Here is a 21281-nt window from a genome sequence, read left to right on the forward strand (position 1 = left end):
TAAATTTTCTCCCACATGATCCCAACATTCTGGGTCCATACTTCCTTCACCTGGAGACCAAGGGTTATGTTTAGAACAGTGTCAAACAATGCCTCTACCTTAGACTCTATTATCAAATCCCTGGACTCTTTCAACATGTCTTTAAGCAATTGAATATATTAAGTAATTTATTGTGATTGACTCATCTCCATTGTTATCCTGGTTTACAGTTTCTACTTGCCAGCTCACAGTTGAGACTCCATGGAGTGCCAGACTAGCCACTTTGCCTTCTGTACTTTCACTTCCTCCCACTCCTGGCAGAACTTTTTTTTTTCTTTTCCAACTCATAGCTGACCTTCTCTTCCAGCCCCAGGTTGGACACCACTCTTCTCTTGTCCTGTGCTGCAGGTCAATGGGTGTCCTAAAAGAGGTATAACACAGAATATAAAACATCAGACACTTTTTACATTTTAAAAGCACATACCTTATGGACTACTACTCAGCCATAAAACAGAAGAAAAATAATGCCATTTGCAGCAGCATGAATGGAACTAGAGACACATGTACTAAGAGAAGTAACTCAGGAGGAGAAAGAAAAATACCGTGTGATATCACCATATCTGGAATACAGGACATAGATGAACCTGTCAACAGAAGAGAAACAAACTCATGACTTGAAGAGCACAGTTGTGGTTGCCAATGGAGGGGATGAGGGAGTAGAATAGATGAAGAAGTCAGGGTTGGTGAAAGCAAACTCTTAGATTTTAGTGGATAAGCAATGAGATCCTGCCATATAGCACAGGAAGGCATATCTAATCACATGTGATGGAACACAGTGGAGGATAACATGAGAAAATGAATGCATGTGAATAACTGGTAACTATGCTGTACCACAGAAATTGACAGAATACTGTAAATCAACTAGAGGTAAAGTAAAATTGTACAAAGGATAGCCAGTATCCCTGTATGTGTTTTGCTCAGCTCGATGCCAATCACAACAACCACCAGCAACTTTTGGAAAGATTTGGTGATAGCTTGGACAGACCTCAGTGGGCTGCTCCCCTGGAGTAGCATGATGCCAGCCCAGACCCTCAGCAGCTATTGCTTCTGCTGTTCTTCCCTGATTGCTGCACTCCCAGAGGACTCTTGCCTGTGATCATGTTTGTCCAGAAGGTTCTGATGCTCCTTCCTGGTGAAGCTGGGTTCTTTATATGCCACCGCAGCCCTGGGTCATGGGTGTCTGGGAGGGGGACTGGAGACATCTTGGAGTATTTTGATAAATACTTGGGATATTTACATGGGTGGTTTTTCCCTCAGCACTTAAATGTATATAGAAACATATGTAGCTTTAATTTTTCATTAGTATATGTTAATTTTGGTATAATTTAATGCTTTGGCAAAGAGAGTAGTGTAGCATAGTACAAAAGAAAACTATGGTAAGCTATGGTTTCGTTACAACATTTGCAGTTTTTTCTCAGTGTGACCATGATAGTGAAAAGTGATGTTTTTGAAAAGTACTTTGGGGTATGAGAACAAATATCAATCAACATTTTTGTGTATACGCTGATGAAGTGAAGTAGAGGGAAAATACTTTTCTAATAAGTCAAATGTGCCATTAATTATGCTATATCTACTCACCAGGTAGTGTTTCCATGGAGACAATCACAAATAGTAAAGGACTTGATGCATTTAGTAGCATTTGTCTTTTAAAAACCAGTATGTAAAAGGCGTAGACTTGTTCTTATTACATAAACCTATCTACATGTATTTTGATATAAAAGGCAAGTCCTAGAATTCATAGACACAGATTCAGAAAATAGAAAATGAGTTTCAGGTACAAAGTCTTCATGCAAATGTGTTACCTACTAGTCATGGGAGATTTACTGAGAATGGCCACAAAACAAAAAATGATGGTATGGTGCTGGACATGAAGCAGATGCAGAAAACACGTGCTTCTTAACAGATTTACTGCTAAGGCTTATTTCTGTTTCAGTGTGCCTATCATGGAAGTAATGGTTGTTTTCAATGCCAACTGCTTTTATTCTCCTTGCTGCAAAAGGGCAAAATGAGAGAAGTCTTAAAGTTTTATACACAATGTAAAATAGTAAAAATCATTTATTTTAAAGTCAAATGAAAGGAGACCACATTTTATATGCATGTTATTGACTTATGTATAAAGATTAAAAAAAAAACCCACATACACTACAGAAAGCAACAACAGCTTTCTTCATAGGTACCTTTATTGTGCATGTATTTGTTCTTTTTGGGTTGCAAGTGCAGCATAGGGAAATTCCCAGGCTTGGTGCACACATGAAGCTGCAACTGTTGTGGCAATGATGTGGCATATGCAGGATCTGAGCTGTATCTGTGGCCTACAATCCTCAGTTTGCCTCAAAAGCCTAATCCTTAACCACTGGGCAGGCAAGGGATGGGACCCATATCCTTGCACACATGTTGGGCTATTAACCTGCTGAGAGAGAGCAGGAACTCTGATATAGGTATCCTTAATATTGTGCTACTTTACTCTCTGTGGCAAAGGATCATATTTAAGTTGCTTTGGGAAGAAAAAACAAGTAATGGAGAATTTTATTAAGTAAAAAAAACCTCACCTGATTATTAATTAAGCCTAGTGATCTGGATTAGTTTGTGTTTGTTGTTTGCTTGTTTTGGGTGATTTTAAAGTTTGGAATTGTTTTTTCTTTTTTCTCCTGGAGAAATGCAACAAACAAGGACATGCAATAAACTCTCAGATAGCCTTCAATATTAATCATTGACTAGGTATTTCATTGAGTTGGATTTTTTCCAGTTTCATTCATTTTATTCCTCTAATATAAAATTATGTGGTGGACACAGTTGAAGCCTAGGCCCTCTGCACAGAGGTTCTCATGTGCGTACTCACAAGGTGCTTAGTGAATTCCTGAGAAGCAGACTTGGAGAACACCATCTCTCCAGAGACTAGGAGTGAGATAGGTGTACTCTTGGAAATGGCATCAAAGGTGGCCTCAGGAGAGTTGCCCAGCTTGGCAGTGCAGCCCCTGGTAGAAGTGTAGCAGTCATCAATTCCACATCAGCAGTAGCTTCTTAGGACAGGGGCTGAGACAATGCCAGTGGCCCTGGGGGCAGGGAAGAGGCACACCAGCATGGAGACACAGTGGAAAGGCACTTTGCAAAGGATGATATGTGGCTTGCCAATCTTGTCCCCCGGGAGCCTTCACACTGCACCTGGATGATGGAGAGCTTGGCCAGAATGATGGCCCCATGGGTGGCAGTGGATACCAGCTTAGAGCATTTGGCACCAAAACCAACGTGTCCTTGGTAATCCCTAGTGGTGACAAATGTCTTGAACATGGTCCTCCGACCAGCAAGTTCTGCTTCTGCACAGGCATCATCTTCATAGACTGGTCCTTGAAGGATGCCCCCAGGAAAAGTCGATGATCTCAGATTCTTTGATGGGCAGAGCAAAGAGAGAGATCTCTTTCTTCCAGGGACTTGATCTTCATGTCTTTGACTCGGTGGGCCACCTTGGTGATTGGGAGCTTTGTCTTCCTTGTCCTCAGCTCTGCCCCCACAAGCTCCCCATCCTTGTCCTCATCTGCCTGGGCCATGACCCTGGCCTCCCTGCAGCTCTGGAAGCCTTTGTGGAAGAGCCTTGGTCTCCAGCTGTAGGTGCCCAGAGCCTCCAGCCTTCCTGGAGCCTCTGGCCCCTCCCACAACACCAGCATCATCTGCCTTTTAGTGTTTTCATGAAGAAGGAAGTTCTAGATTTTTGAGGTTCAACTGGTTTTATAGAAATTGATCTGTATTGGAAAACTGAGTGTGGTTTGTAGGTATTTCCTTCTAGGGTTTAGCTTTTCTTGTCATCCTTTTAACAGAGACTTCCAAGGAACACAATTTAAAAAATATTTAGACTCAGTTTGTACTCACTTGTTAATATTTTCTTTTATGGACAATGCATTTGGTATCAAATCTGGCAGTTTGCCTAATCCTAAATTTGAAAAAATCTTACTTTCATTTTTTCTCCAAAGATTTGTATAGGTTTTACATTTTGTGTGGAATCTTGCTCCAATTTACGTAATTGTTCACTGTGGTGATACCTAAATTTTTGTTGTTGTAGTTTGTGTGTGATGTTCATCTATTTCAATACTTTGATGTTTGTTGTTTTTTGCCTATGATAGTCACCTGCTCAAAAGATTACCATATCTCCATTAAATTGTGTTTGCACTTTTGTGTAGAAACACATAAATGTAAGAGCATGGTTATGTTTTTGAGTTCTTTATTCTGTCTGACAAAACAGGGAAGGTTTTATTTCTTGTTTCTGTCCAATTTATATCTGTCTCTGCCAGTTAAATGCAGTCTTCTAGCCACCATTGCTTTGCTGGGATTTTTATATTAGTTGGATTAAATCTGAAACTCAAGAAGCCATTTGACTAGAATCCATTATTTTCAAAATATCTTGAATCTTCCAATCCATTGATATTCTTCCAATCCAGAGTGTAGCTCCATATTTTCTTCATTTTTTTTAATACCCAGCCCCAGAATTTGGTATATTTATACTTCTTTTTCAACAATTCTTAACAGTACTGCATTTTTAATATCCATGTCCCTTTGTTAGAAGTACATGTTTGTGTATATTGATCTAGTATCCTGTGTCTATGCTGAACTCTCTGATTCTGTGAGTTTCTTAGTATGCTCTGGGATATTTATAGGTGTGCAATCATATCTCAAAACAGGGAAGGTTTTATTTCTTTTTCTTTCTTTCTTTCTTTCTTTCTTTCTTTCTTTCTTTCTTTCTTTCTTTCTTTCTTTCTTTCTTTCTTTCTTTCTTTCTTTCTTTCTCTATCTCTCTCTCTCTTTCTTTCCTCTCTAACTCTCTCTCTCTTTCTTTCTCTCTCTCTCTCTTTCTCTCTCTCTCTCTTTCTTTCTCTCTCTCTCTTTCTTTCTTTCTTTCTTTCTTTCTTTCTTTCTTTCTTTCTTTCTTTTTTCTTTCTCTCTCTCTCCCTCTCTCTCTTCCTTTCTCTCTCCCTCTCTCTCTTCCTTTCTCTCTCCCTCTCTCCCTCTCTCTCTTTCTTTCTTTCTTTCTTTCTTTCTTGCTTGCTTGCTTGCTTGCTTTCTTTCTTGCTTTCTTTCTTTCTTGCTTTCTTTCTTCCTGACCTACCTACTTTTTACATCTTGTCGTAGTATGTTACCTAGATCTTCCTGGCCATTACTAAGTGGTGATGGCAGACACTTTACTCCATTTCTGGATTTAGAGGGAAATTGTTCAGTCTTTCATTATAAAATATATCATTATAGAGTTTTCATAGGTGTTTTAAGTGGAGGAAGTTCACTTCCATTCATAGTTCAAACTTTACATGTTCAAATCAAGACTGAGTGTAGAATTTTGTCAATTTTTTCTTCACTGGCTGTTGTATCAAGTGTTTTTTCCTCTTCCATCAATTTAACATGGCAGAGTGTTTGAATCCATCCACAATGATTTTAGAGTTATCAACCAGTCTTGCATGATTGAAACAAATGGCAGTGATCATGATCTCTGTGCGTGTCTCTCTTGTGTATATATATATCTCCAAGTAAATACTTCGCCTGGGATTCTTTGCATCTCTGGCCATGATGGGATTTGGACTTTTTTATATTGCTTTTTTCTAATTTTGGAGTAAGGCTAATACTGCCTTCATTAAATGAATGAACATGTGTCCCCCACCCTTTAATGTTTTCGAGGTGATCATAGAGAACTGATGTTAATTCTTACACTGTTTGGTGAAATTTTACAATTTCTATCTCATTATGTAGAATCGGTGTTAATTCTACAAATGATTGGCAAAATACTCCAGTATTGACCATCTAGGTCTGCAGACTTCTCTTAAACATTTAGTCATAAGATGTAAGTAACTTCTTTGGCAACCCTGTGGTATGCAGAATTTCAAAAGCCAGGGACAAAACCCTCACCATAGCAGTGGCCTGAGCCACTGCAATGACAATGCCAGATCCTTACCCTTCTGAGCCACCAGGGAACTCCTGAGAATTGAGTATCATTTATAGTGGAGAATTATCTCAACTGTGTCAGTGTATGCTTTCTGAAGAATTTGTTCATATCACCTAGGTGTTAATCTTATATGTTCATAGTATTCACATTTATATTTTTGTTACTATTATTATTACTGCAGGGATGTAGTGAAAGCCCACTTCCTTCTTGATTCTATAAAATGTCTTTCACTTCTTTTTGTTGGGTAGTTTAGATTTTATCACTTTTATTGATCTCTTGAAAGAATCAGTTCCTTGATTCATCAAAATTTCTTCTTTTTTTGGACTTTTTCCCAATTCTTTGGCTGTTCCTGTGGCATATGGAGGTTCCCAGGCTAGGGTTCAAATCAGAGCTGTATCTGCTGGCCTATGCCAGAGCTACAGCAACTCAGGTTCCACGCCATATCTGCAACCCCACCACAGCAAAATGCAATGCCGGATCCTTAACCCACTGAGCAAGGCCAGGGACTCAACCCACAAACTCCTCTTTCCTAGCCAGATTCATTAACTACTGAGCCACAATGGGACTCCTCATTAAAATGTCTTGTTTCTCTTTCATTGAACTTAATTTTTTAAACTTTTAAATTGATTTCCTTTTATCCTTTAGGCCCTTTTTTTCTTTATGTAGTTCCTTGAAGAGGATGTTTAGATTAGTAACAGACCCATTTTATCTTTTCTAAAGTTTGCATTTTGTGTCATGAATTTTCCTCTCAGCAATGCTTTGCTGCATTTATATCTCAATTGATAGGCTGTAGTTTCTTTTTTCTTTCATTGAGGGTAGGATTTTGTTTTTCTTGACAGCTCTTTGACTCTGGGCTTGGGAAAAGATTCTTGCTTGAACTGTGGACTAGCTTCCAAGTGTGTGGTGCTTTTCCTATTCTGCTTATCTTACTTTTGTACACTATGGCAGGACAGCCCATTGCATGGTTTTGAATCTTTCAGTTTGTTGAGGTGTAGTTTTTGGCTTAGGTGTAGGATTCATGGGCCCTTGGACATAGTGTGTATTCTGAGTTAGGTAGAATGTACTGTACTATAAAGTTAGACTGTCTTGGTTAGTGATGTTTATTTTTCCTTTTTTTAATAGCTGCACTCATGACATATGGAAGTTCCCAGGCTAGGCATCAAGTTGTAGCTGCAGTTGCCAGCCTATGCCACTGCCATAGCAATGTTGGGACTGAGCTGCGTCTGTGACCTGTGGCAATACTGGTAGCTTTAACCTGCTGAAGGAAGCCAGGGATCAAATCCTCCTGGAGACTCTGTAAGGGTCTTACCCTGCTGAGCGACAATGGGAACTCCTGGTATTGTTGAGTTCTGTATCTTTGTTAGTTTTCTGCCAAGTTCTATGAACTGAGAATAATATTGAAGTGTCCTGTTGTAATTTTATTTATTTATTTATTTTTATTTTTATTTTCCCACTGTACAGCAAGGGGGTCAGGTTATCCTTACATGTATACATTACAATTACAGTTTTTCCCCCACCATTTCTTCTGTTGCAACATGAGTATCTAGACATAGTTCTCAATGCTATTCAGCAGGATCTCCTTGTAAATCTATTCTAAGTTGTGTTTGATAATCCCAAGCTCCTGATCCCTCCCACTCCAGATTTGTCTATTTCTTCCACTCGTTTAGGTTTACTGCACATGTTCAGGTACAAAGACATCCCAGATTGTGGTGTTGTTTTCTTTAGGGTTTTGTTCATTTATCATTATACAGTATCTTTCCATGATATTATCTTTTCTCTGATCTGATTTTTCTAATATTAATAGGTTTAAGTATTCTTGGTTTTCTTTCATTAATTTTTCATTCTATCTTGGTTCCATTTTTCCCTTTCAGTCTGTCTCAATTGTTTCATTGAAATGAATTTCTTCTGAACAGGCTGTAAGTGGATCATGTTTTCCGATTTCTGCTGATCTCTTTATGTTGTTGTATGTAAAGTGTTTAGATTTAATGACAACTATGTCATGGCTTTCTAAAAATCATTGTTATGATTATGGGCTACTTGAAGAGAATTTCAAAATTTGCTTTGATATACCTACATTAAAAAAACAAGGTTGTCCCTGGGCATGTGGAAGTTCCCAGGCCAGGTATTGAATCTGAGCTCCAGGTGCAATCCTATGCCACAGGGAGAATGCTGGTTCCTTGAACACTCTTTGCCAGGCAAGCCATGGAACATGCCCCTCTGCAAGGATGCAAGATGCTGCAGTTGGATTTTTAACAGACTGCATCACAGCCAGAATACCTACTTGTAGTGTTTTTCAATGTATGTCTGTATATCATTTGTGGTGGTTGTTCTAGGTATTATATTGTACATTTACAATTTATTATGGTCTACTGCTGCTCCGTTTTTTTACAAATTTGACTAAAACATAGAAACCTTACCTCCTTTTCAATCCCTTAGCACGCCCCTGTATGTAATTGTCTACTCTCTCTGCATACATTTAGCCTATTTGGTATGACATACTTTCTTTGTCTTTTCGTGGGGGGCACACACATGGCAAATGGAAAATCTAGAAGTAGGGGTCAGATGGAATCCATAGCCACAGGCCTATGCCACAGCAATGCCAGATCCTTAACCCACTGAATGAGGACAGGGATGGAACCCACATCCTCATGGACACTAGCAGGGTTCTAAAGTCACTGAAGCACAGGGAAACTCCATGTAGCATGTATTTTTAATTGTGTTACATTTAGTTCCATATTTACCTTTGATTCTTGCATATGGAGTTTTGATGATATTAAGGAAACATATGCTTCATAAGTTTCTCTTGAGCATCAAGCCTGTTCATGATTGCTTATTTTAAGCACTTTTATGGTAACATTGGCATTTGTCCATCATCTTTTTTCTTTCACATTGAGGGCTTCATTATTGTGTCCTGAACTGCAGGTCAAAAACTGATCCTAAAAGAGAGACTGCATGGCATAAAAAACACACAAGGTAAGTTTATCTTTTAAAAGGGGGGGACAAGGAGGCACTCTGTTCTGCTAACAAAGGCCTCTAGGCTTTATCCCACAAGACTTTTATTAGGGAAGGTGACTTGTTGAGGTAAGTGAGCAAAAGCAGGCATTGGGAGTATCAAAGCTATCACTTAGTGAGATTTAGGGAGACTAATAGCAATGAAAATCACAGGTGTATGCATCTAGGATATAGCGTAGCTGCTTAAAGAACAATGTAGTTAACATATAAGCCCCTTATCTTATTTTGACAGGAGACCCTGCACTTTGGAACTCTGTGTTGGCAGACAGGCTTATCTGGCCTTTGCCATCACCAGCATTCTGTGGCTTCCTGTGCTTTTGCACATACCAATAAGTTTGCTTTCTTCAGAGGTCATCGGTACAGTGGTCTCCAACATCTTCCCCTTTATTATTTACATGTTGCCTAAGAACCACCATAGTAAATTTTGGTTGCAGAGTGTTCATTTGGCTTCTAAGGATCAATCTGATTCTGCAGACTGCACAACAAAGGAAAAAATGTAAATATAGTGACAGAACAGCAATAAAGGAAATCTTTGGATTTTCAAGCCAGGTGTGAGGATCAAAATCCTGGAATTATGATAAAATACTTTGAATAACCTGACCATGGAGCTAAATTCTTGAATGTCTTTGTGTAAGGTAAAACTATCTAGCATAGAATAATATTGACCATAGCATTATGTTGGTAGCATTCAGACACCCAAAACTTAAGCCTTAATTTTTCCAAATTGCAGATGCTGTTAATAGAGTGATCTCAAGTAGTTATATTACAATGACAAGGAAGTTCCATTTGTGTGTGCATATACTCCCCAGTTCTGAACCCATTCAAAAATTACATCTTTTAAACTATCCAATTCATCTCAGAAGGCCAGGTCTAAGGATTGTTGCCCACAACACAATTGTGACAAGATTAGAACAAGATCATTTAAAAATGCATGGGTTTGAACTGTCTGAGACAGGGCTGTAGCAGCCATAGCTACTGAAGTTATGATTCTAATAATAGTAAATACAGCTCCAAGAATCAAACCAATCATTTTTTTCCTCTATAGAGGGCCATTTGAAATATATTATGTAAATTATGTAAAGTGGGGTTTTGTTCCCAAGGTTCCACAAGATTTACAGATAGCCAGAGAGCAGTAGGTTGAGAAGTAATCATAATAGATGGATGCCTGTTGTATTTGTTAATGCATGATGGAAATAACAATTCCTGCATTGACTATGCTATATCTGATGACATGAATTGAAAGAGAGCTGTATCTCCTGTCCTACCATAAGCACATAAGGAGCAAAGACACAAGTCTGAACCCAGCTAGAATGAAGTAGGGAGATGTCCAAAGGCATCTAGATGATTACATTTGGTTACCATAAGTATAATTTGCATCTCATAAGGAAACTCTTTGTAAGGCTTCACCTAATTTCCATTGAGTATTCTGCAGTGGCCTTTCCAAATTTTAGCTATGGGCCAGCCAATCCCAAAGCATGCTAATGTATTTGAAAGCTAGAATTTCTCTGAAGGTCCCTCTCCATTTTCTCAGCCTATGAAAATTATAATTAGCAGATCCAAATGCCCCGTTAGGTCCCCAAATTATTGCCCTATTGTTTTGAATAGAAAAAAACACAGGGTATATTTGTCATGCAATCATGCCATTCTGTATCTCCCTGTAACCAGGAAAGGGCTGGTCTACAAACCTTTTTTGGGGGATTTAGTATATTCATTGTCGGGACACATGATTCTACAGTCTTTTCTTAGCCTCTTTGCTTGCATTGTCTATGCTGAAATATTTCAAAATATGACAAGACACCATCGAAATCCAGGAGGAGAACATAGGCAAAATATTCTCTGACCTTAACCATAACAAATATTTACACAGGTCTGTCTCCCAAAGCAACAGATAAAAAAGCAAAAATAAACCAATGGGACCTAATCAAACTGACAAGATTTGGCACAGCAAAGGAAATCAAAACAAAACCTAAAAGACAACTTACAGAATAGGAGAAAATAGTTTCAGGTGATGCAACTGACAAGGGCTTAATCACTAATATATACTAGTGATTGTAACATCTTTTACAATTCAACCGCAAAAAACGAACCACCCAATGGAAAAATGGGCAAAAGACCTGAACAGACATTTCTCCAAGGCAGATATACAGATGGCAACAAGCACTTGAAACAATGATCAACATCCCTGAATACTAGAGAAATACAAATCAAAACTGCCATTAGATACCACCTCACACCAGTCAGAACGGCCATCATTTATAAGGTCTGCAAGTAACCAGTGCTGGAGGGGTGTGGAGAAAGTGTACTCTCCTGCACTCTTGGTGGGAATGTACGCTGATACCACCATTATGGAGGGACCTTAGAAAACTATACACAGAACTACCATATGACACAGCAATCCCACTACCACATGACAAAGCAATCCCACTACCATATGACACAGCAATCTCACTACTACATGACACAACAATCCCACTCTTGGGCATATATGTGGACAAAACTTTCTGTAAAAAAACACATGCACTGACATGTTCATTGCAGCACTATTCACATTAGCCGAGGCATGGAAACAACCCAAATATCCATGACAGATGATTGGATTAGGAAGAGGTGGTATAAAAGTGCAATGGAATACTATGCAGCCATAAAAAAGTACAAAATAATGCTATTTGCTGCACCATGGATGGAACTAGGGACTCTCATCCTGAGTGAAGTAGGTCAGAAAGAGAAAGACAAATACCACATTATGTCACATATATGGAACCTAAAGTAGAGCACAAAGGAACATTTCCACAGAAATGAAACTCACATTTTGGAGGACAGACTCATGGTGGCCAAGGAAGAGGGGGAGGGAGGGAAGAATGGGAGCTTGGGTTTAGTAGATGTGGTCTCTTGCCCTTGGAATGGACAGGCAATGAGCTCCTGTGTGTAGCACTGGGAACTATGTGTAGGGACTTATGATGGGGCATGATAATAGGAGAAAGTAGAGCATATACATGTATGAGTAACAGGGTCACCATGCTGTCCAGTAAAAAAAGAAAATGTATTTGGGGGAAAAAACACTCTCCATGAAATAACCTCAACTTAATAAATGTCATATATGGTATACCCTCAGCTATCAAAATGCCCAATGTTGAAAAACTGATAGCTACTCTTTTAAGAGAAAACAGTGTCCATTCTCACCATTTTAATTCAGCTTGGCACTGGAAGTTATAGCCAGATCACTAAGACAAGAAAATAAAAATTAAAGAAATCCAGGCATCCCCACTGTGGCACAGTGGAAACCAATCCAACTAGTATCCATGTGGATCCAGGTTCCATCCCAGGCCTCACTCAGTGGGTCTGGGATCTGGGGTTGTGGTGAGCTCTGATGTAGTTTTCAGACGTGGCTCAGATCTGGTGTTGCTGTGGCCGTGGTGAATGCTGGCAGCTGTAGCTGGGATTTGACCCCCAGCCTGGGCTCTTTCACATGCCACAGGTGAAGGCATAAAAAGCAAGACAAAAGGAAGAAAGAAAAAATCAAGAAAGAAATCCAAACAAAACTTGTCAGGTTTGCGGATGACATAATGCTGAACATACACTATCCTAATGATGTCTCCCAAACCTATGAATAAATCAGTGAATTCACTCAAGTTTTGCAACATCGATAGTAATCAAGAGAAATCAGTTGAACCACCATAAATTCATTGAAAATACGTGCTCATAAAGAGAAATAAGAAAATATTCCTTAAAAGGATGGGAATGCTACAAAATTGTATTGTGATGATTGCTGAAAAAATATAAATGGAAAAAAATTCATTGCCTAAATAAAAAATGAAGGCTTTGGACATTTGAGGTCTTTCCGTGTTTCCATACCATAACATTATTTTAATTATTTTTCTTTGATGGTGCTTTTGTTAGGAATTACATTGAATCCATACATGGATTTGGGAAGTATGGCCTTTATAACATTCATTCTTGTAAGCTGTGAGCATGGTGTCACTTTTCATTTATTTATGTCTTCAGTTGCTTTGACAGTACCTTATATTTTGTAAGGCATGGAACTTCATTTCCTTGGTTGAATTTATTGTTAAGTGATTGTGACGAATGCTATTGCAAATAGGACTGAAAAAACTTTTTCAGGTATTTATTTTTTGGGTATACGACACAACAGATTTTTCTGTGTCTGTTTTGTATCCTGCCATGTTTGCCAAAATCATTTATTTATTGTTTGTTGCTGTATTGGTGCTGTTGTTGTGGTGGTATTATTTTCCACACATAAATTATAATGTCTACATACAGAGACAGGTCACTTCTTTTTTCCTGACTAGGATGGCTTTATTTCTGTTTCTTGCCTAATCATTCTGGAAGGACTTTTCAAACTGTGGTGGTGAGAGGAGACACTCTTATTCCTTGTCTTAGAGGAAAAGCTTTCACTTTTCATCACTAAGTATGTTCGGGGTCATGTTATGACTAAGGCCTTGGTCTTAACCCAGTTTATCCACAATTTTGGGGACCCTCCTCACACCCTAGATCATATTTTTTTATCATAAAAGAATGGTAGAATTTTTAAATACTTTCCTGCAGATTGTGATCTTTATCCATTGTCTCTTTAATGCGTGCTCATTGATTTTCTTTTTTTTTTTTTTTTTGCATCATGTGTACGTTACTTACAATGCTATGTAGGCATCACATGAACATTTATATGTAATAATTTTTCATATATTACACTCCATTTAAAGCTATTATAAAATTTTTGGCTCTATCACTGTGCTATACAATATACCCTTGTAGCTCATATATGTCATATGTCATAGGCTCTGCAACTTAATCTACCATATCTGCTTTGCCCCTCCTCACTTTCCTCTCCCTATTGGTTTGTAACTTCTAATTGTGTCTTTGTATCAGTGTGCCTGTTTCTACCTGGTTATATTGTCCTCTTGTTCTGTTTTTGATTTCACCTGTAAATGGTAACATGCAGCCTCTGTCTTCCTCTGTGATGTATTTCCCTGAGCATAATAGCCTTCATATGGATCCTCTTGTTGCAAATGACAGAATTTCATTCCTTTTCATGACTAATATTCCTTTGTGTGTGTATATACATATATATATATACCAGATCTTCTTTATCCATCCATTTGCAGATGGACACTGAGGATAGGCCATATCTTGGCGATGGTAAAAAATGCTGCTGTGAATATTGGGTTACATATATTTATTCTTATAAGCTGGTTTGGGGGGAGGTGTGTTATATACCCAGAGTGATAGATGCCCAGGAGAGGGATTGCTGGATCAAAGGGTAATTCTACTTTCAGTTTGCTGAGGAATCCCCATATGGTTCTCCACAGTGATTGAACCAATTTACATTCACACCAACAGCGTAATAGGGTTCCCTTTCCTCCACACCTTCTCCAGAATTTATGGTTTGTAGACTTTTGGATGATGGCCATTCTGGCTGGTGTCAGGTGGTGCCTCCTAGTGGTTTTGATTTGCATTTCTCTACTAATGAGTGATGTTGAACACCGTTGCATGTGTTTTTGGACCTTCTGTATGTCTTGTTTTGGAGAATTGTTTGTTTAGATCACCTGCCCAATTTTTGCTGGGGTTGTTTTTCTTTTTTTTCTTTTTCCTTTTTTCTATTGAGCGGTAGAAGCTGTTTATAAATTTTGGAGATTAATGCCTTTTCAGTCTCTTCACTGGCAGATAGTATCTCATATTCTGTGGTTTGCCTTTTCTTATTGCTCAGGGCTTCCTTTGCCATGCAGAAACTTTTAAGCTTAATTAAGTCTCATTTTTTTAATTTTTGGTTTTATTGTCATTACTCTAGGAGGTGGATCTGAAAAGACATTACTGTGGTTTATAACAAAGCATGTTAGGCCTATAGTTTCCTCTAAGTGTTCTATAGTGGATCTGGTCTTATAGTTAGTTCCTTCATCCATTTTGAGGGTTTTCATTTGTTTGTTTGTTTACAGTGTTAGGAAGTGTTCTAAATTCATGCCTTTATATGTGACTGTGCTGTTTCTTCAGCACCACTTAGTGAACGGTCTGTCTTTCCTCCACTGTATATTCTTGCCTCCTTTGTCATGGATTAGCTGATTGTAGGTGTGTGGGTTTAATTCTGGGTTTTATATGCTGTTTCACTGATCTAAAATTCTGTATTTGTGCTAGCCCCATAAGGCTTTGATGACCATAGCTGCATGGTATAGTCTGAAGTCAGGGAGCCTCATTCCTCAAGCTCTATTTTTCTTTCTCAGGATGGTTTTGTCTACTCAGGGTCTTTTGCACTTCCAAACAAACGTTCAGATATTGTGTTCCATCTCTGTGAAAGTGCACTTGGTACTTTGATGGGGATTGCATTGAATCTGTAGATTTCCTTGGGTAGTATTGCCATTTTGATAATATTTATTCTTCTAATCCAAGAGCATGGTATATCTTTCCATCTGGTTTTGTCATTGTTGATTTCTTTTATCAGTGCCTTAAGTCTTCATAGTTCAGGATTTTTGTCTCTTTAGGTATGATTCTTCCTAAGTACTGTTTGTTTGTTTGTTGTTTTTGCTTTGCGCCTTTCCTAGGGCCTCTCCAGTGGCATGTGGAGGTTCCCAGTCTGGGGGCTCTAACTGGAGCTGTAGCCACCACCTACACCAGAGCCACAGTAATGCCTGATCCAAGATGTGTCTGTGAACTATGCCAAGGCTCAAAGTAACAACAAAATCCCTAGGCCACTGAGCAAAGCCAGTGATCAAACTTACAACCTCATGGTTCCTAGTCAGATTCATTAACCACTGAGCCACAACCGGAACTCCTCTTCCAAAGTATTTTATTCTTTTTGATGCAATGGTAAATGGGAATGTTTCCCTCATTTCTTTTTCTGATTTTTCATTGTTAGCATACAGAAATGCAGTTGATTTCTGTGTATTAATTTTGTATCCTGCAATGGTGCCAAAGTCCTTGATGAGCTTGAACAGTTTTCTGATAGCATCTTTAGGATGGTCTAGGTATAGCATCATGTCATCTGTATACCGGGACCGTTTTACTTCTTCCTTTCCAGTTTGGATTCCCTTTGTTTCTTTTTTTCTCTGATTGCCCATGCCTTGGACTTCCAAGAGTGTTGAATCATAGTGGTGAGAGTGGACATCCTCATCTTATTCATGATCTCTGTTGAAATTCATTTGGCTTTTCACCATTAAGAATGGAGTTAGGGGAGTTCCCATCGTGGCACAGTGTTTATCGAATCCGACTAGGAACCATAGGGTTGCGGGTTTGATCCCTGCCCTTGCTAAGTGGGTTAATGATCCAGTGTTGCCGTGAGCTGTGGTGTAGGTTGCAGATGCGGCTCGGAACCCACGTTGCTGTGGCTCAGGCATAGGCCAGCGGCTACATCTCCGATTCAACCCCTAGCCTGGGAACCTCCATATGCCTCGGGAGCGGCCCAAAGAAATAGCAAAAGGACAAAAAAGAAAAAAAAAAAAAGAAAAAAGAATGGTGTTAGATCTGGGTTTGCCATCTGTGGCCTTATAATGTTGAGGCAGGTTCCCTTTAAGTCCACTCTGTGAAGTGTTCCTCTCAGTAATAGGTGTTGGATTTTATCAAAGGCTTTTTCTGCTTCTATTGAGAGGATTGCATGGTTTTTCTTTTTCAGTTTGCTAATGCGGTGTATCACACTGCTTGTTTGGTTTGTATGGAAGACTCCTTGCATTCTTGGGATAAGACCCTCTTGGTCATGATGTACAATCCTTGTAATGTATTGTTGGATGCAGTTTGCTAGTATTTTGTGAGGATTTTTTCTTTGACGTTCGTCAGTGAAATTAGCCAGTGATGTTCTTATTTTTACGATATCTTCATCTGGTTTTGGTATCAGGGTGATGGTGGCCTCATAGAATGACTTTGGGCATATCCCCTCCTCTGCAAATTTTAGGAAGAATTTCAGAACATGGGTGTTAGCTCTTCTCTCACTGTTTGATAGAATTTGCCCGTGAAGCCATGTGTTCCTGGACTTTTGTTTGCTGGAAGTTTTTAAGTCATGGTTTGGAATTCAGTACTTGTGACCAGTCTGTTCATCTTCTCTCTTTTGTCTTCATTTAGTCTTGGAAGGTTATACTTTTCTAAGAAATTGTCCACTTCTTCTAGGTTTTCCATTTTATTGGCACATAGTTACAGGTAGTAATCTCCTCTGATCCTTTGTACTTCTGTGAGGTCCATTTTATCTTCTCCTTTTTCATTTCTAATATTACTGATTTGAGTCCTTTCTCTCTTTTTTTTCATGATAAGTCTGGCTAAGGGATTTTAAAGTTTGTGGAATGTTTCAAAGAACCAGTTCTTAGTTTCATTGATCTTTTCTATGGTTTCCTTCGTTTCTATTGCCTCAATTTCTCTTCTGCTCTTTATGCTTTCTTTCCTTCTCCTACCTTTAGGTCTTGTCTCTTCTTCTTGCTCTAGCTGCTTCAGATGTAATGTTAGCTGCTTTATTTGAGATTTTCCTTGTTTCCTGAGGTAGGCTTGTATTGTTATACACTTTCCCCTTAGCACGGCTTTTGCTGCATCTCATAGGTTTGGAGTGTCATATCTTTGTTGTCATTTGCTTCTGGGAACTTTGCAATTTCCTCTTTGATGTCTTAAGTGACCCATTAGTTGTTTAGTAGCATGCTGTGTTGTCTCCACATGTTTGAGTTTTTGCATGCTTGTCTTGTTGATTCCCCGTGGTATCGCACTGTGGTCAGAAAAGATGCTTAACGTGATTTCAATTTTCTTAAAATTACCAAGGCTTGAATTGTGGCACAGAGTGTGCCAATCCTGGAAAATGTTCCCTATGTGAACTTGAGAAGAATGTGTATTCTGTTGCTTATGGATGGAATGTCCTATCACTATCTATTACGTCCTGGTGGTCTAAAGCTTCATTTAGGGCCTGTGTTTCCTTGTGGGTTTCCTCCCTGGGTGACCTGTCCATTGCTGTAAGTGGGGTGTTGAAGTCCCCTGCTATTATTGGGTCCTTTTCAATTTCTCCTGTAAAGGTTGTTAGCAGCTGCCTTCCATATTGAGGTGATCCTATATTGGCTGCATATATATTTACAATGGTTATATTTTCTTCTTGGCTTGATCTGTGGTAGTTACCCTTCTTTGTCTTTTACAATATATTTTATTTTAAGGTCTACTTCATCTGATATGGGTATTGCTACTCCAGCTTTTTTTTCTGATTCCTGTTTGCATAGAATACTTCCTTCTAGCTTCTCACTTTCAATTTGTATGTGTTCCCAGATGTGAAGTGGGTCTCCTGCAGAGAGCATGTGTATGGATCTTGCTTTTGTATCCATTCAGCCAGGCTATGTCTTTTGGTTGGGACATTCATTCCACTTACATTTAAGGAGGTCATGGATATGTGTGGTCTCACTGCCATTTTATTAGCTCTTTTGGATTTGGTTTTGTCACTCTTTTTCTCTTCCCTGTTTCTTTGGTTCTCTCCTCTTGTGGCTGGATGACTGTCTTTAGTGTTGTATCTGAGTTGTGTTTTTTTATTTGTGAGTGTTTCCCATTGCTCTGAAGCTTTGATATAGGTTTCTATATACATTCATGATTGTTTAAGGTGTTGGTCTCTTAACTGCAAGTGCATCTTCATTGTCCTGCATTTGTGCCCTCCTCTTCTCCTGATTTCTGCTTTTGGCAGCAAATTTGTGTGTGAATGCTTTCCCACCTCTACTGTGTATATGCCTTTACTGGTGAGCCTTGCCATTTTTGGTATTTTGTTTCTAGATGTGACCTTTCTTTTCTGCCTAGAGAAGTTCCTTTAGTATTTGTCATAAAGCTGTCTCAGTGTTGTTGAAGCCTCTTAGATTTGCTTGTGTAAACCGTTTTACTTCTGCTTCAAATCTGAATGAAAATGTTGCTGGGCAAAATAATCAGTGTTGACGGTTTTCCTCCTTTCATCACTTTGAGTGTATCATGCCACTCCCTTCTGGCCTGCAGGGTTTTATGCTGCATATTCCCCTGATTATCATATTGGGGTTCCTTTGTGTGATTATTTGTTTCTTTTCCCTCTGCTTTCAATACTATCTCTGTCTTTAATTTGGGTCAGTTTGCCTAATGGGTGTCTTGGGGTATTCCCCCTTGGGTTTAGTTTATATGGTACTCATGGTGCTTCCAGGATTTGAGTGAGTGGTGCAAATCCCATGTTAGGGAAGTTCTGGGCTATTATCTCTTCGAACACATTTCCTGTCCCTTTCTCTCTCTCGTCCCCTTCAGGCACCCATACACTATGGGTGTTGGTGTGTTTAATGATGTCCCTGAGACCATTCTTTATTTATTTCCACTGGTCTGAACCATTCTTCATCATTCTTCTGTCGTGATGGTGTCGTTGGTTGCCGCTATTGAATTTAATCTTTCAGTTATTGCATTTTGCCTCTCTGCTTGCTTAAGTGTCAAGTGGTGTATTGCTTTGCTCCAAGTGTGCTGTAAATGACCAGTTTTTGCCTCCAGTTTATTCCCAATGTCTCCCATCATCTTCAGCATCACCAGTCTAAAGGCCTTTTTCCTGGAGGCTGAGAATCTCCAGATCAATTTGCTTTTTCTTCTGGGAGGGGTTTCTTGCTCCCGTATCAGATTTCTAGTTCACTGCAATTTTATAGGTTTTTGGTGTGATGTCCTATTTGCTGGCAATAGAGTTGTAGCCTCTCTTGTTTCTGATGTCTTCTCCCCTTGTGGTTGAAGTTGGCATTGGGGCTTGATCTAGGCTTCCTGATGGAAGGCACAGGTGTCTGCCGACTGGTAGATGGGGCTGATTGCTATCCTTCAGGAGGGTGGGGGTGTGTCTCTGCATGAGATTGGAGGTGGCTGTTTGCTGGGGGGGCTTTTAAGGCAGCCTGTTTACTGATGGGTGGGGCTGCAATCCAAGCTGGATTTTCTTTCACCTGGGGCCAGATTTTTCTTTCACCTGGGGCCATCTCAGTGACGATGGGTGGGGCCAGATTTTCCCAAACCAGTCACCTCTAGAGGAACACATACTGATGATGACTATTCCTGAGATATTTGCCTCCAATGTCATTCCCCACAATGAGCCACAACCACTTCTAGTTTTCCCAGAAGGTCCTCCAGGAACTGCTGTCAGGTCCAACTCACATTCCTATGGAGCAACTGCTTTGCCCTGGGACACAGTGTGCCCATGAGAGACTGTGTGGGCCACTCAAGAATGTGGTCTATATTTCCCCTAGACTTATAGAGGTCCAGTGCACTTGCCCCACTTATCTTCAATGTCAGATGCTCCAGGGGCTCTTTCTCCCATTGTCGCATGCCTAGGCATGGGTACCTGATGCTGTACTCACATCTCTAACACTTGTGGGTGAGTCTCTATAATATAGTTACTTTCCAGTCTGTGGGTTAACCTCCAGTGTGTATGGGGTGGCTTATATCATGTACTTGCCCCCCCCTACCATCTTGATGCGGCCTCTTATATGTCATCAGGAGTAGGACATATTTTTGAATGTTTCCAGTCCATGGGTTTGAAAGTTGTACAGCATTTGTTTATCATGTTTTTCTTTTCTTCTTTTTTTTGGCACCCAAATCATTCTCTATGCCAAAGCTAGAGCATGACACCTAAGGCTTTTAAACTATAATTCAAAGCTAATCAAAATGATATGGATCATGTAGAGAGGATTACTCATATACCAATCAAATAAAAAAAGCCATAAACATGGCTTAGAAATAAACATATGCTTACATGGTTAAAAAATTTTTGATAAGGGAGCCAAAAATACTCTTGAGGAAATGGCTACTTCAAATGTTTTGTGAACCTATGAATGTTTCAAAGAATGAAAAATCTAGCAATTGTAGCAGATTATGTATGCTTATGAATATGAATTTTGTATAAGCTTTGCATATTCCAACATAAGGGGAATCAACATCCAGAATGGTAGCTGAAATAACCTCAATGTTTGTGGACTTATAATCACAAGTTGTACATGTAACACCTGCCAGAGAAGTAATCTTAAAAAAGAGTAATGCGTTTAAATGAGTGAAAGTGAAAACAAGGACCTTTATTTTAAAAAGTAAAAGGTCATAGGCAATGATGAGGAAGGATTTATTTCAGGGATACAGAGATTTGTCAATATCCACAAATCATTGGTATGGTAATCCACAGCAACAAACAAAAAAAAAAAAAACGATGTGATCATCTCAATAGGAGCAGCAAAACTTTTTGACAAAATTCAACATCAATTCCTGATCTAAAAAAAAAATCAACATGCCAGAGAGTGTGTATAGAGCAGAACTAACTCAATATAATAAATCGTGTTGTGGGAACCCCACAGCTAACATGATTCTCAATGGGGGAAAAGTGAAAGCATTTACA

The 21281-nt window shown here is 39.2% G+C and overlaps 1 pseudogene; it reads right to left on the reverse strand.

Annotated features, from left to right (window-relative positions):
• Window positions 1–2815: 2815 nt before the first annotated feature.
• Window positions 2816–21281, reverse strand: part of LOC110257876 (small ribosomal subunit protein uS5 pseudogene) — a 54746-nt pseudogene continuing 36280 nt past the window's right edge.

This window comes from Sus scrofa, chromosome Y (genome assembly GCF_054392235.1).
Source record: "Sus scrofa isolate SSC_HxYL_T2T_F1_AM1 chromosome Y, Sscrofa_HxYL_maternal_Yorkshire_Landrace_v2.0, whole genome shotgun sequence".
Taxonomy (NCBI): domain Eukaryota; kingdom Metazoa; phylum Chordata; class Mammalia; order Artiodactyla; family Suidae; genus Sus; species Sus scrofa.